Source organism: Scyliorhinus torazame, chromosome 15 (assembly GCF_047496885.1).
Source record: "Scyliorhinus torazame isolate Kashiwa2021f chromosome 15, sScyTor2.1, whole genome shotgun sequence".
Classification (NCBI taxonomy): domain Eukaryota; kingdom Metazoa; phylum Chordata; class Chondrichthyes; order Carcharhiniformes; family Scyliorhinidae; genus Scyliorhinus; species Scyliorhinus torazame.
In genome coordinates this window covers 30,340,949-30,355,831 of record NC_092721.1, presented here as the reverse complement: position 1 = coordinate 30,355,831, position 14,883 = coordinate 30,340,949, and positions in this window count along the sequence as shown.

Sequence of the window (14,883 nt, the reverse complement as noted above, 5' to 3'; positions counted from 1 at the left end):
TTTAAACTACATGTGCTAACTATGCTGTGATCTATCTCTCTAACACTCCGCTCTCTAGTCACTCCTAGTTGGAAGAGCCCCAAGATCCTTTGAGTTCTGATATATATAGTGGAATCCAGTGTTGCCCTCTAGTGGTTGTATTACACTAAGATGTAATCACTAACCCTTTACATGTCTCTGCATACACATATCACGACAGAGACCACACATGGCCTGCACCATCAGGAACATGGCCCCTCGGGGGCGGAGCATCACAGGTGGGACGGCTGATGACCCGCCAACGGCATTGCGGCCGCGTGTTACGATGACGCCTATTTGGAAGGGGCTGAGCATCGCGAACCGGCATCAACCCACACCTGTAACGATTCTGGCGTCGGAAACCACTCTCCGCCCAATCGATGATACCGATTTCGGCATCAGGTTACGGAGAATCTCACCCATAGGTTTTAAACACAGCCATTCCAAGTGACTTTTTTAATGGCCTCCATGTAATTACTCTCAGGTTTGGATACGGGTTACAGTTTAGAGGGGGGATTCTCCAGTCCCCCAGCCTACCAGAAGTCAACAGACCTTTTGCTGGTCCGTCAAGTTTTCCGTCTCATCCACAATGATTCCTGCCATGGGCAGGACCGGAAAATCCCACAGTAAGTGATCGTCGGGGGCCGTAGCTTTTTATACCGGCCTGCAGCATTAAGTCGTGAATGCGTTCACAGCCCTATAATAGTTCCCACTCTCCACCTGCATGACGTAGAGCAATGGACCTAGTTAGCACTTGGTTGCTGTTCAAATGTTTGCCCTACAGCCGTGACTATGCGATGTTATAGGTTTATGCCTACTCTCATGATGCCGGCCTATGAAATGTGAAAATGATGATTTGTACCTGAAGTTATGGTTAGCGTGGCTTGACAGAACTCCTGTGCTAGCTCACTGAACAGCAAGTGTACTGGTTCTCAGATCATGATAGTGCCGTCAGTGTCCAAGGCTTCCTCCTACAAATCTCAACCTGCTGGAATGAAAATGTGGAGGCCTGCATTGGGATGAGAGTGAAGCTGCAGTGCACCTGCTGTTTGGTCTTTCGTATCAACAAAGTTGCGAAGTAAACCTTAAATGCGGTGCTGAGACTATTGGGCCACAGCACTGCCAGATGCAGGCTAATGGTGGAGATGAATTTGGGAAGCCCCCGATGAAGGCAGAGTCATGAGTGCTTGTCAATGATCAGACGCTGGTGTTGCTGAAGCTCTCTGTGTGCACACAAAGGTGATCTGACTTGTAAGCTTGCCTCCACGATTAAGAGTGACAGATCACAACATCCCTGAAGAGCAATCTCATCCTGGGGGCACAGTATCAGCATGAGGCCAGAACAATATTCATTCATGAGAGATGGGAGATGCTGTTGTCCACAATTGGGTCAGTCTTCAGACCAGTGAATGTTTAATGACCTCTTTCTGTGCCAAAATAATTCTGTGATTCTGTAATTAGGATATTAATTTTTGCATGCTGTTCCTGCCTCTTGAAAAGCTGCCATCTTAGCATGATGATTGAAAGGACTTTACCATATCTTCCTGCTTTAGATTGAGTGTTGGTGGAGTTCTTATTCCATTGCAAGAGGGCATATTCTCCACAGGCTGTGTAACCTTCCAAGGATGAGCCCATCATTGCCGAAGATTGTGACTATTCATCGTGAGATTAATGTCCTTCGTTGAGATGCTGAGGATCATCAGGAAGGTCTTAATGTCTTAATCAAAGGAATAAGTAAAATAGAACATAGAACATAGAACATTACAGCGCAGTACAGGCCCTTCGGCCCTCGATGTTGCGCCGACCTGTGAAACCACTCTAAAGCCCATCTACACTATTCCCTTATCGTCCATATGTCTATCCAATTACCATTTGAATGCCCTTACTGTTGGTGAGTCCACTACTGTTGCAGGCAAGGCATTCCACGCCCTTTCTACTCACTGAGTAAAGAACCTACCTCTGACATCTGTCCTATATCTATCTCCCCTCAATTTAAAGCTGTGTACCCTCATGCTAGACATCACCGTCTGAGGAAAAAGGCTCTCACTGTCCACCCTATCTAATCCTCTGATCATCTTGTATGCCTCAATTAAGTCACCTCTTCACCTTCTTCTCTCTAACGAAAACAGCCTCAAGTCCCTCAGCCTTCCCTCATAAGATCTTCCCTCCAGACCAGGCAACATTCTGGTAAATCTCCTCTGCACCCTTTCCAATGCTTCCACATCCTTCCTATAATGCGGCGACCAGAATTGCATGCAATACTCCAAATGCGGCCGCACCAGAGTTTTGTACAGCTGCAACATGACCTCATGTCTCCGAAACGCAATCCCTCTAACAATAAAAGCTAACACACCGTATGCCTTCTTAACAACCCTCTCAACCTGGGTGGCAATTTTCAGGGATCTAGGTACATGGACACCGAGATCTCTCTGCTCATCCACACTACCAAGAATCTCACCATTAGCCCAGTACTCTGTCTTCCTGTTATTCCTTCCAAAATGAATCACCTCACACTTTTCTGCATTAAACTCCATTTGCCACCTCTCAGCCCAGTGCTGCAACTTATGTATGTCCCTCTGCAACTTGTAACATCCTTTCGCACTGTCCACAACTCCACCGACTTTAGTGTCATCTGCAAATTTACTCACCTATCCTTCTACGCCCTCCTCCAGGTCATTTATAAAAATGACAAACAGCACTGGCCACAAAACAGATCCTTGTGGTACACCACTAGTAACTGGACTCCAGTCTGAACATTTCCCATCAACCACCACCCTTTGTCTTCTTCCAGCTAGCCAATTTCTGATCCAAACTGCTAAATCACCCTGAATCCCATGCCTCCGTATTTTCTGCAGTAGCCTACCGTGGGAAACCTTATCAAACGCTTTACTGAAATCCATATACACCACATCAACTGTTTTACCCTCATCCAGCTGCTTGCTCACCTTCTTAAAGAACTCAATAAGGTTTGTGAGGCACGACCTACCCTTCACAAAACCGTGTTGACTATCTCTAATCAAATTATTCCTTTCCAGATGATTATACATCCTATCTCTTATAAACCTTTCCAAGACTTTGCTCACAACAGTAGTAAGGCTCACTGGTCTATAGTTACCGGGGTTGTCTCTACTTCCCTTCTTGAACAAGAGGACAACATTTGCTATTCTCCACTCTTCTGGCACTATTCCTGTAGACAAAGATGACTTAAAGAGCAAAGCCAAAGGCTCAGCAATCTCCACCCTAGCTTCCCAGAGAATCCTAAAATAAATCCCATCCGGCCCAGCGGACTTATCTATTTTCACACTTTCCAGAATTGCGAACACCTCCTCCTTATGAACCTCAAGCCCTTCTAGTCGAGTAGCCTGAATCTCAGTATTCTCCTCGATAACATTGTCTTTTTCCTGTGTGAATACTGACAAAAAAATATTCATTTAGCACCTCTCCTATCTCCTCGGACTCCACGCACAACTTGCCAGTACTGTCATTGACTGGCCCTACTCTTACCCTAGTCATTCTTTTATTCCTGACATATCTATAGAAAGCTTTAGGGTTATCCTTGATCCTACCTGCCAAAGACTTCTCATGTCCCCTCCTGGCTCTTCTTAGCTCTCTCTTTAGGTCCTTCCTAGCTAACTTGAAACTCTCGAGCGCCCTAACTGAACCTTCATGTCTCATCTTTCCATAAGCCTCCTTCGTCCTCTTGACAAGTGTTTCGACTGCATTAGTAAACCACGGTTCCCTTGCTCGACCACTTCCTCCCTGCCTGACAGGTACATACTTATCAAGAACACGTAGTAGCTGTTCCTTGAACAAGCTCCACATTTCCATTGTGCCCATCCCTTGCAGTTTTCCTCTCCATCCGATGCATCCTAAGTCTTGCCTCATCGCATCATAATTGCCTTTCCCCCAGATATAACTCCTGCCCTGCGGTATATACCTATCCCTTTCCATCACTAAAGTAAATGTAATCGAATTGTGGTCACTATCACCAAAGTGCTCACCTACCTCGAAATCTAACACCTGTCCTGGTTCATTACCCAGTACCAAATCCAATATGGCCTCGCCTCTCTTTGGCCTATCTACGTACTGTGTCAGGAAACCCTCCTGCACACATTGGACAAAAATGGACCCATCTAAAGTACTCGAACTATAGCGTTTCCAGTCAATATTTGGAAAGTTAAAGTCACCCATAACAACTACCCTGTTGCTTTCGATCCTATCCAGAATCATATTTGCAATCCTTTCCTTTACATCTCTGGAACTTTTCGGAGGCCTATAGAAAACTCTTAACAGGGTGACCTCTCCTTTCCTGTTTCTAACCTCAGCCTATGCTACCTCAGTTGACGAGTCCTCATCAAACGTCCTTTCTGCCACCATAACACAGTCCTTGACTAACAATGCCACCCTTCCTCCTCTTTTACCACCTTCCCTGAGCTGACTGAAATATCCCGGCACCTGCAACAACCATTCCTGTCCCTGCTCTATCCATTTATCCGAAATGGCCACAACATCGAAGTCCAGGTACCAACCCATGCCGCAAGTTCACCCACCTTATTCCGGATGCTCCTGGCATTGAATAAGACACACTTTAAACCACCTTCCTGTCTGCCGGTACACTCCTGCAACTTTGAAACCTTACTCATGACCTCACTACTCTCAACCTCCTGTATACTGGAGCTACAATTCAGGTTCCCAATCCCCTGCTGAACTAGTTTAAACCCTCCCGAAGAGCATTAGTAAATTTCCCCCCCCCCCGCCAGGGTATTGGTACCCCTCTGGTCCAGGTGTAGACCATCCCATTTGTAGAGGTCCCACCGACCCCAGAATGAGCCCCAATTACCCAGAAATCTGAAACCCTCCCTCCTGCACCATCCCTGTAGCCACGTGTCAAACTCCTCTCTCTCCCTATTCCTCGTCTCGCTAGCACGTGGCACGGGTAACCACCCAGAGATTGTCCCAGATCTAAGTTTCCACCCTAGCTCCCTGAATTCCTGCCTTACATCCCTATCCCTTTTCCTACCTATGTCGTTGGTACCTATGTGGACCACGATTTGGGGCTGCTCTCCCTCCCACTTAAGGAGCCCGAAAACACGATCCGAGACATCACGCACCCTGGCACCTGGGAGGCAACACACCAACCACAAGTCTCTCTCGTTCCCACAGAATCTCCTATCTATCCCCCTAACTATGGAGACTCCAATGACTAATGCTCTACTCCTCTCCCCCCTTCCCTTCTGAGCAACAGGGACAGACTCTGTGCCAGAGACCTGTGCGCCATGGCTTACCCCTGGTAAGTCCCCCCCCCCCCCCCCCCACAACAGTATCCAAAGCGGTATACTTGTTACTAAGGGGAAGGACCACAGGGGATCCCTGTACTGACTGCTTCCTCCCAGCCCCTCTCACCGTCACCCATCTATCTTTATTCTTCGGAGTAACTACATCCCTGAAGCTTCTATCTATGACCACCTCTGCCTCCCGAATGAGCCAAAGTTCATCCAGCTCCAGCTCCAGCTCCAGTTCCCTTACGCGGTTTCTGAGGAGCTGGAGATGGGTGCACTTCCCACAGATGAAATCAGCAGGGACACTGACGGCGTCCCTCACCTCAAACATTCTGCAGGAGGAACATTGCACTACTTTCCCTGCCATCCCTTCTAGATTTAAAAAAAAAGAAAGAGCTTACCTGTTATTCACTCGATCCCTTAGGTTAAAGGAGGTGGAAGGGTGGGGGGCACTACAAGTGTAGTGTCTAGGGTTTAGAAATTGCCCAACTTAAATACAGGTAAAAATAAAACACTTAACCAGCAACCACTGTGCCCCACACAAAAACAGCAATCAGCTGCTATGGGCCTGCGCAAACAATTTAAATCTTTACTACTTACCCAGCAGTCACTCAGTCCTCACTCTGACTGGATTCAGCTGGAAACTCCCTACAGTAAGTTTTTTTTAAATGTACTCCCCTTCTCAGCAAGCACTCACTGAGCAACCACTGCGCCCCACACAATAACACTTCAGGGAAAAGAAAAACTACTTACCAGTCATCAGTCAATCACTTACCTGCAGGCTGTGATGTCACGGTTCAACTTCTTTCTATTTCTACTTGCCCTTGAGCCTTCCTCTCGGCTGGGATCCTTACAGCGGTTGTTTATTTTTGGTTCGAGGAGAGGGTAGGACGGGAAACACTGAATAAGTGTTTGGGTTTAATTGTCACTTGACAACAGCTCCTCCACAAACCACCTTCAAGTTACGGTGACCACAATGCACGTATGCAAATTTCCCCCGCAACAGTCAATCAACAGCTCAGCTCTACTGCCCTCTCCTGGATGCTTGCCTTCACTTGAACAGCTAGGGTCTCTTGCACAGGTACGCCTTCAAGTTACGGTGACCACAATGCACGTATGCAAATTTCCCCTGCAACAGCCAATCTGCAGCTTCGCTCTACTGCCCTCTGCTGGAAATGGGCCAGCGAGGCTGAGCTGGTGTGAGCGAGTCTTCTTCATCCCATGGAACCTTGTTGCTATAAGGGTCTCGCAAACATATTTGCTGCATCTGGTCCACGCAATGGCCTCTTCTCGTGCAACGTCATCAGCCCCCTCCCCCTCTCCACTGTCATCCCCATCAGCATTCTCCCAATCAGAGGAGACATGCAATCCCCCATTTCTCCATGTGGCAACTCAACCCCCTTTGGAGAACCAGGTTGTGTACAGAACAGAAAACTATTATGATGGGGTACTCCCTCTCAGGAGAAAATTTGAGAGAGCCGCCTGATTGATCCAAACATCTGAAACACATCTTCAGCATACAAATGTTTTGCTCAATCAAGGAGTCTGTTGCAGAATTAATTACACTGTACCTTTCCTCTGAAGTGTTCTTTGGCACCATACAGGCATCAGTAGCCATGTCGTTTGTGAATAGCCTTGATCACTGATGAGCCAAACCTGAATACTTTGAGAGTCCTCGAACATCCATGGCAACAGTGAGTGACTCAAGGTACAATAAATAATCGTCCTAGGATATCTTTCTCAAATCTGTGTAATCTGCTTTTGGTAATCACAGATCAGCTGCTCATTGAGAGAACGGGAGCATTTTCTATTGATACATCTTAGTCAGGGAGTTTTTAAGGCCACATGTGTTCAATCAATAACCTATTGCATCTTTGGGAGACCTGAGATCGATGCAAATTCTATTGTCCTGGCAGCCTGGCTAGCTTCATCCAGGAAGAACTGGGCATAATTGTAAGCCGCATTGAAAAGTGCATCGGTGACCTCTCCTGTGCATTTATGAGTGCAGGATTGTAAAATTCTGCAGAAAGTCCAGTGGAATCCTGGAATAAGCCACTTGCAAAAATGTTGAGTGTGATGATCACCTTTAGAGCTACTGATAAAGGATGGCCTTCCAGTCCCATTAGCGTCAGATCCTCCTGAAGAATGTCGCAGATGTGAGCCACAATATCCCTTGACAAGTGAAGGCATCTCCGGCACTATCTCTCACTCATCTCTAAGTATGAGAGGTGTCTTCCTGGTGGTGGGGAGAAACTGCAGCTGCCTGCAAGTTTCGGCGAGCGACCACACGGAACTTTTGATCCGGGACGCTTTTGTTGCAGGTATGCTGTCCTCCCAAATCCACCAGCGATTGCTGGAGAAAGACACCCTAGGCCTCAAGGAGGCACGGGACCTTTTCGGCTCCCTGGATGTGGCCTCCCGAAACGCCCGCGCTTACGTCCCCGACCACGTGGCAGCCCCCTGGGCAGCGTGGAACTCCCCCGCAGCCGATTCCGAGACATCTCCCACCCCCCCCACAAGCCTGTGCTGCAAGACGGCCTGGCAACCCCGGGGGCCCCCGCTGCTATTTTTGCAGGCAGGCCAAGCACCCCGACAGCGCTGTCCGGCCCCGCGCATCCACCTGCAAGGGATGCGGTAAAACGGGCCACTTCGTGGCCGTATGCCAGGCCTGGGCGGTCGCTGCGGTCTCCGGTGGCGAATGCAGACTGCCACCACAGTCCTCTCCACGGTCCCCGTGTGGCCCCTTCGGGCGCCACCATATTGTCCCGCAGACGCCACGTGCAATGGATGGGCGCCGCCATTTTGTACACCCCCAGCCATGTGCGACCAATGGCTGCCGCTATCTTGTATGGACTCCCAGGACCCCAGCTCGGCTGACCACATACCGCCCGAAGAGAACATTCAACTGCTGCCACGAGTAGCCTCGGTGACCCTGGACCAGTCTCGGCCCCGAACACTATCGACTGCTACGACGACGGTGCTTATCAACGGGCATGAAACATCCTGCCTAATCGACTCTGGGAGCACGGAGAGCTTCATACACCCCGACACGGTAAGACGCTGTTCTCTCCCCGTCCACCCCGTTAATCAAAAAATCTCCCTGACCTCCGGATCTCACTCAGTAGAGATCAAGGTTTTTTTTATAGCTAACCTCAGAGTCCAAGGAAGGGAGTTCAAAAACTACCGATTCTACGTCCTTCCCCACCTCTGCGCGGCCACACTCCTACCATTGGATTTTCAGTGTAACCTCCAAAGTCTAATGTTCAAATTCGGCGGCCCTATACCCCCCCTCACTGTCTGCAACCTTGCGACCCTCAAGGTTGATCCACCCTCCCTGTTTGCGAACCTCACCCCGGATTGCAAATCCATCGCCACCAGAAGCAGATGGTATAGTGCCCAGGACCGGATTATTATTAGGTTGGAGGTCCAACGGTTACTGAAGGAAGGTGTCATTGAGGTGAGCAACAGTCCCTGGAGAGCTCAAGTAGTAGTGGTAAAGACCGGGGAGAAGAATAGGATGGTCATTGACTACAGCCAGGCCATCAACAGGTTTACGCAGCTCGACGCATACCCTCTCCCCCGCATATCCAACCTGGTCAACAGGATCGTGCATTACAAGGTCTTCTCCATGGATGATCTTGAGTCCGCCTACCACCAGCTCCCCATCCGCACTAGTGACCGCAAATACACTGTCTTCGAAGTTGATGGGCGGCTCTACCACTTCTTAAGGGTTCCCTTCGGTGTCACTAACGGGGTCTCGGTCTTCCAGCGAGAGATGGACCAAATGGTTGACCGGTATGGTTTACGGGCCACATTCCCGTACCTCAATAATGTCAGCATCTGCGGCCATGACCAGCAGGAACACGACACCAACCTCCAAAAATTCTTCCAAACCGCAAAAATCCTTAACCTAACGTATAACGAGGACAAATGCGTGTTTAGCACCGATCGCCTCGCCATCCTCGGCTACGTAGTGCATAATGGAGTGATAGGCCCCGACCCTGAAAGCATGCGCCCCCCTTATGGAGTTCCCCCTCCCGCACTGCTCCAAGGCCCTGAAGATAAAAAACAGCAAGATCTTACGGTGGAGGATCGAACTCTCCACCTACAACTATGAGATCTTGTATCGTCCCGGGAAGCTAAACGAGTCTCCTGATGCCCTATCCCACGGCACATGTGCCAACGCACAAGTGGACCGCCTCCGAGCCCTCCACGAGGACCTCTGCCACCCAGGGGCACTCGATTTTTCCACTTCATCAAGACCCGCAACCTGCCCTACTCCATCGAGGAGGTCAGGACAGCCACCAGGAATTGCCAAATCTGCGCGGAGTGCAAGCCACACTTCTACAGGCCAGAGAAAGTGCACCTGATAAAGGCTTCCCGTCCCTTTGAACGCCTCAGTATGGATTTCAAAGGCCCCCTCCCCTCCACCGACCGCAACACGTACTTCCTGAACGTGATTGATGAATACTCCCGCTTCCCTTGCGCCATCCCCTGCCCCGACATGACCGCAACCACTGTCATAAAAGCCCTCCACAGTATCTTTATGCTGTTCGGTTTCCCCGCCTACATACACAGTGATAGGGGATCCTCCTTTATGAGTGACGAACTGCGTCAATTCCTGCTCAGCAAGGGCATTGCCTCGAGCAGGACGACCAGTTACAACCCCCGGGGAAACGGACAGGTAGAGAGGGAGAACGGAATGGTGTGGAAGATCGTCCTACGGGCGCTGCGGTCCAGGAATCTCCCAGTCTCCTGCTGGCAGGAAGTCCTCCCCGATGCCCTCCACTCCATCCGTCACTGCCGTGTACCATGACCAACCAAACACCTCACGAACGTCTCCTTGTTTTTCCCAGTAAGTCCTCCTCTGGGACCTCGCTCCCGACCTGGCTGGCAGCTCCCGGACCCATCCTACTCCAAAAACACTGGCAGGCGCACAAAACGGACCCATTGGTCGAAAGGGTCCATCTCCTCCACGCTAACCCTCAGTACGCCTACCCCGACGGCCGACAGGATATGGTCTCCCTACGGGACCTGGCGCCCGCTGGATCCCCACACTCACCCCCACCACCAGCCCCACTCCCCCTCCCACCGGCGCACCCACAGCTGCTCCCTTCCCAGGCCAGTCGGCCATTCCGCCGGCCACTTCTAGGGGTGATGAAGCCGCCGCAGAAGCCGAAACCACGCTCCCAGAGTCACAGACGCCCGAACCTCCACTGACATCACCACCAAAGCTACGATGATCGCAGAGGATGACCAGGGCCACCGATTGACTAATTGCTCCCTTTTGAAATGTGCATTACTGTTGTAAATAGTTAAAAGTTGTAATGAGGCAAAATGCTGTACGGAGACATTACGGTAACTTCATAACTATAACTTCTATCACTTCTACCACATTGTAATACGAAGCCACCACCCCCACTGGACTCTTTTTTAACAGGGGGTGAATGTGGTAGTCTGTGTTAGGAGGATTACGGTACCTAGTAATACCTGAATACCATTGGTGGAGAATGTACTTGTTTCCATTGGATAAGCTTGCATGTTAGCTCCGCCTTGCAAGGTGGGGTATAAGATCCTGTGCCGCCCCAGCAGCTTTCTTCTGTACTTGTGCTGCTGGGGGAAACATCTAGCGTATTAAAGCCTTCAATTGTCTCCAATCTCATTTCTGAGGTTATTGATTGTGTATCAGCTACCTGCTGCAGGCATTCTGCATTCCTTCTTGTGTCTGTGCAAGAGTAGATGAGAGACCTGATTACGCCTTGCCCTGCAATGATTACCTTCCACCGTTGAGCTAGGGAGTCTTTTTGAAGCCCTTCGCCTTCCCTCATTCGAGACATTCTATCCCAAGTACCCCTTGCAGCTGAAGCTCATCCTGAAGGATCACATGTACCTGAGCTCCTTTCCGCCTCAACACCCACAACCCCCACGCCTTCCACCTCCCCAACCATGACAGCGCAGTCATAAAGAGGGTTGGATCTGGAAATGTAGAGCCACGTGCTCTCAGCTTTGATCAGGGCATTGTCAGGCTGTCTCCTTTAGTGTAGGGTACAGCCCAGCCTTGCACTAATTTAATGACTGAAGTTGGTGCACTGTGCAATATGCATGGTTGTCTGCAGCATGGCATGTTGTATATGAACTGTAGCCATTGACCCCTAAACAACTTGATTCTTCTGACTTTTTCACATTCCTCTGTGAGGGACAGATGATCAATCATACTAAATCTGCGTTTTGCAGAATGCGCACCATGATTTAAGATACCTAAATCCTTCACTGCCATTTTCATCTTCCTAACATGTCAGCTCCATCTCCTGAGCCAGTGGCTATTATGGTACCCCTTCAATCAGTCCAGATTGCAGTAGTCGATACTTCCCACAAGTCCTCAGACCCCTTCCCTGGCAATTTCTTTCCAAGATTATTTTTCAACATTACATCGGCTGTTGAGATAGTTCTGCTCCAATTCTATTTCATGACTGGCTTCCAACCCTGCCTACCCCCGCCATCACAATAAAAGTTCCCTTCCTCCAATCACTCTCCTCTTTCCCCTTTAACCCTGGTACCCATTGTCATTGTAATTGATATCCCTGATCTCCCCCAGATCCATTTTCTGTTGATGTCCCCATGCTATATGTTGACCTCATCCCTCCTCACCTTGAGGCCCTTTGCACAGTGACCTACCAGGACCACCCCTCTCCACCCCTGCACCCCACTAGGACCTCAGTGAAACGATCAACTAAACCCCCCTCTTACCAGTACCCCACTTACAGGTAGCAGATGCCTTCACTGACCAACTACCAAGCCACAACCCAAAAGGCCCAAATATGTGAAACTCTGACCAAGTTCGGCACACCATGCTGGGCATGATCAACACTGAGAGAACTTCCCCCTTCCTGCATTGGACTGAGATGTTAGCAGGGCATAGCCCAGTAGCATAGAATCCTGACATTGAATTGCCAATTCAAGGAGGCCAGAAGGAGGAGGCCATTCAGTCCATAGACTATGCACCGACCCTCCGTAAAAGTGCCCTATCCAGGTCCTATTCCCATAACCCCGTGCATTGATCATGGCAATCAACCCAATGTGCACATTTGTAGACAATGGGAGGAAACCGGAACCCTGGAGGAAACCTACGCAGACACGGGGAGAATGTGCAAACTCCACACAGACAGGCGGCCAAGGCCAGAATCAAACTCAAGGCCCTGATACTGTGAGGCAGTAGTGTTAATCCTTGTGTCACTGTGCCGCCCAACTGTAGTATGGCGCACACCAGCACAGTACTGCTTTTAAATTCTGCCCCAACAATATGTTCCACACAGCTCCAGAACTAGTTTTAAATTCTGGCCCTGATGCTATGGTTCACACTACCCTCGGATTCACTCAAGCTTAATCTCGCCTCTTCCTTTAACTCCCCCCTTCTCCAATGATGCAGCTCAGTCCATCCCTTCCCTTCCAGGCTCCAGTCACTCCACCCCCCACCCCCGCCGCACAGCCCCCCACCCCTCGCCGCACTGTCCCGATCCCAGTTGCATGTCTGTCCATCCCTTGCATTTGAGATCCAGTCATCCCTCCCAACTGCAGAGATAATCTTGGCCTGACCCTTCCTTGACTCTGTCCAATTACTCTCCCCACCACTCACCCCGGAATCAAGTATCTGCTTTGATACTCTTCCCTTTCTGCCTGAACGGCCTTGGTGTCGAGTCGGTGCAGCCAAGAGAGCAGCGGAGTGAAAGGTAGGCCAATGCACTGTAACACAGTGAGTAGCACTGTGGCTTCACAGCTCCAGGGTCCCAGGTTCGATTCCCGGCTTGGGTCACTGTCTGTGTTGAGTCCGCACGTTCTCCCCGTGTGTGCATGTGTTTCCCCCGGGTGCTCCGGTTGCCTCCCACAAGTCCCGAAAGACGTGCTATTAGGTAACTTGTTCATTCTGAATTCTCCCACTGTGTACCTGAACAGGTGCCAGAATGTGGCGACTAGTGGCTTTTCACAGTAATTTCATTTCAGTGTTAATGTGTGCCTACTTGTGACAATAAAGATTATTATTATTATTATTATTAATGCTGCGTGTATGTAGAAGCCAGGTATTTCGAATACAACTAGTATAGGTAAAAGATAGCTGTTTAAGCATAAATATTAAGCCAAAGTTTTAAATACCCACTTATACAGCATAATTCACTTTTACTGAGGTCCGTTGTTCTGGCAAATGCATATTTTCAAAGTCAGTGTGACATTAAAACAGCACAGTTGCAAGACAATTTGACACTGCTTGTGCTAATTGTCAAGGACAAGGATTGAATACCATAGCAACATGAAGGCACCATTGTTCACAATGCAGATAACAGCTGGGTCAGAAAAGCTAATGTTGCACATTGAAGATGGACGGCTTGCCATCAAATCAAATGTGTTTGAGTCTAACCCAAACCAATTAGGATTATATTGGGGTGTGATTAGATGACTTAAGACAGATATGAAAGTGTATAACTGAAAAGTTTCCGCCCGCCATTTTAGTGTTGCCTGTCCTTAATTTCTGTCTTTGATTCTGTCAGTGTGTCTTTCTGTAGTGTCTTTGTGTTGTGTTGTCTTTCTGTTAGTTTAGTCAGTTTTGTCCTTAATAGTCTCTGTTTGAGATGTCTTTTGGGGGTTCTGTCTTTGTGTTAGTCTGTGTCAGTGATGTAGTGTACTTTTGACTTTGAGTTTGAGTTTAGCTGAAGATTAAGTCTCTCTCTCTTTTCATGTTTCATTGCCAGACTTTGACCTTTTAAAAGTTACTTTTGAACTGTCTGCCTAAGCAAAAAAAGATAATGTCTGTAATTCTCTGAAAGCTTCGAATTGTCTACGAATTGCCTTTTAAATGACTTTCAAATTGTAATCAAACAACTACAAATAAAACAATTATTTTTGGCACCTGAGAAGTTTTAACTGAAGTTTCTGCTGAGTCCCAGTATTCGCAAAGTGCTACTGGTAACCGAATAGCAGAAATTATATAAATTCCTTCAACTTTACACAGTCGAATAATACTAGGAATCCAACAATATGGCATAGTCCAGAAATATTACAAATCTTACAACTTGTCGTATTGCGCCAGAACTTTGATTCATCAACTAAGCTTCCCCCAAACTTGGCGTAGTTCGGCAGGTTAAGATCCTATAAATTAAAGATTTCAACAATTGGCATTGTCGGCAGGATGTTGGGAGCCAGGGATATGCTTTATTACCACAAATAAAATAAGTTCCATTATAAGCAGAATATAAGTAAAGATTTTCTAAGAACCATCGGTCTTCGAATGTTTTATTATTTTTGAGATTAGGTATGCCTGTTATCCTTGAGGACCGCAGAACTCTTTGTAAGAGATCGTTTGTACATTTATAAGCTGTGTTAACATCTCCATAATTAGTACAAATACTATTACCCATTTGTATCCCTTTCGGGTTCTTACTCATGAGGCAAATTGATCCGTTTTGTTTACTATTAGTTGTGAGATTAAGATGTTGAGGTTTTTGGTCAGGGTTATATTTAAGTTGGTGCCATCCTGAAAAGGTATTTAGTGGATAACCTGCTGATGTCCATAAGTTAATATATTTTTGGATGCGAA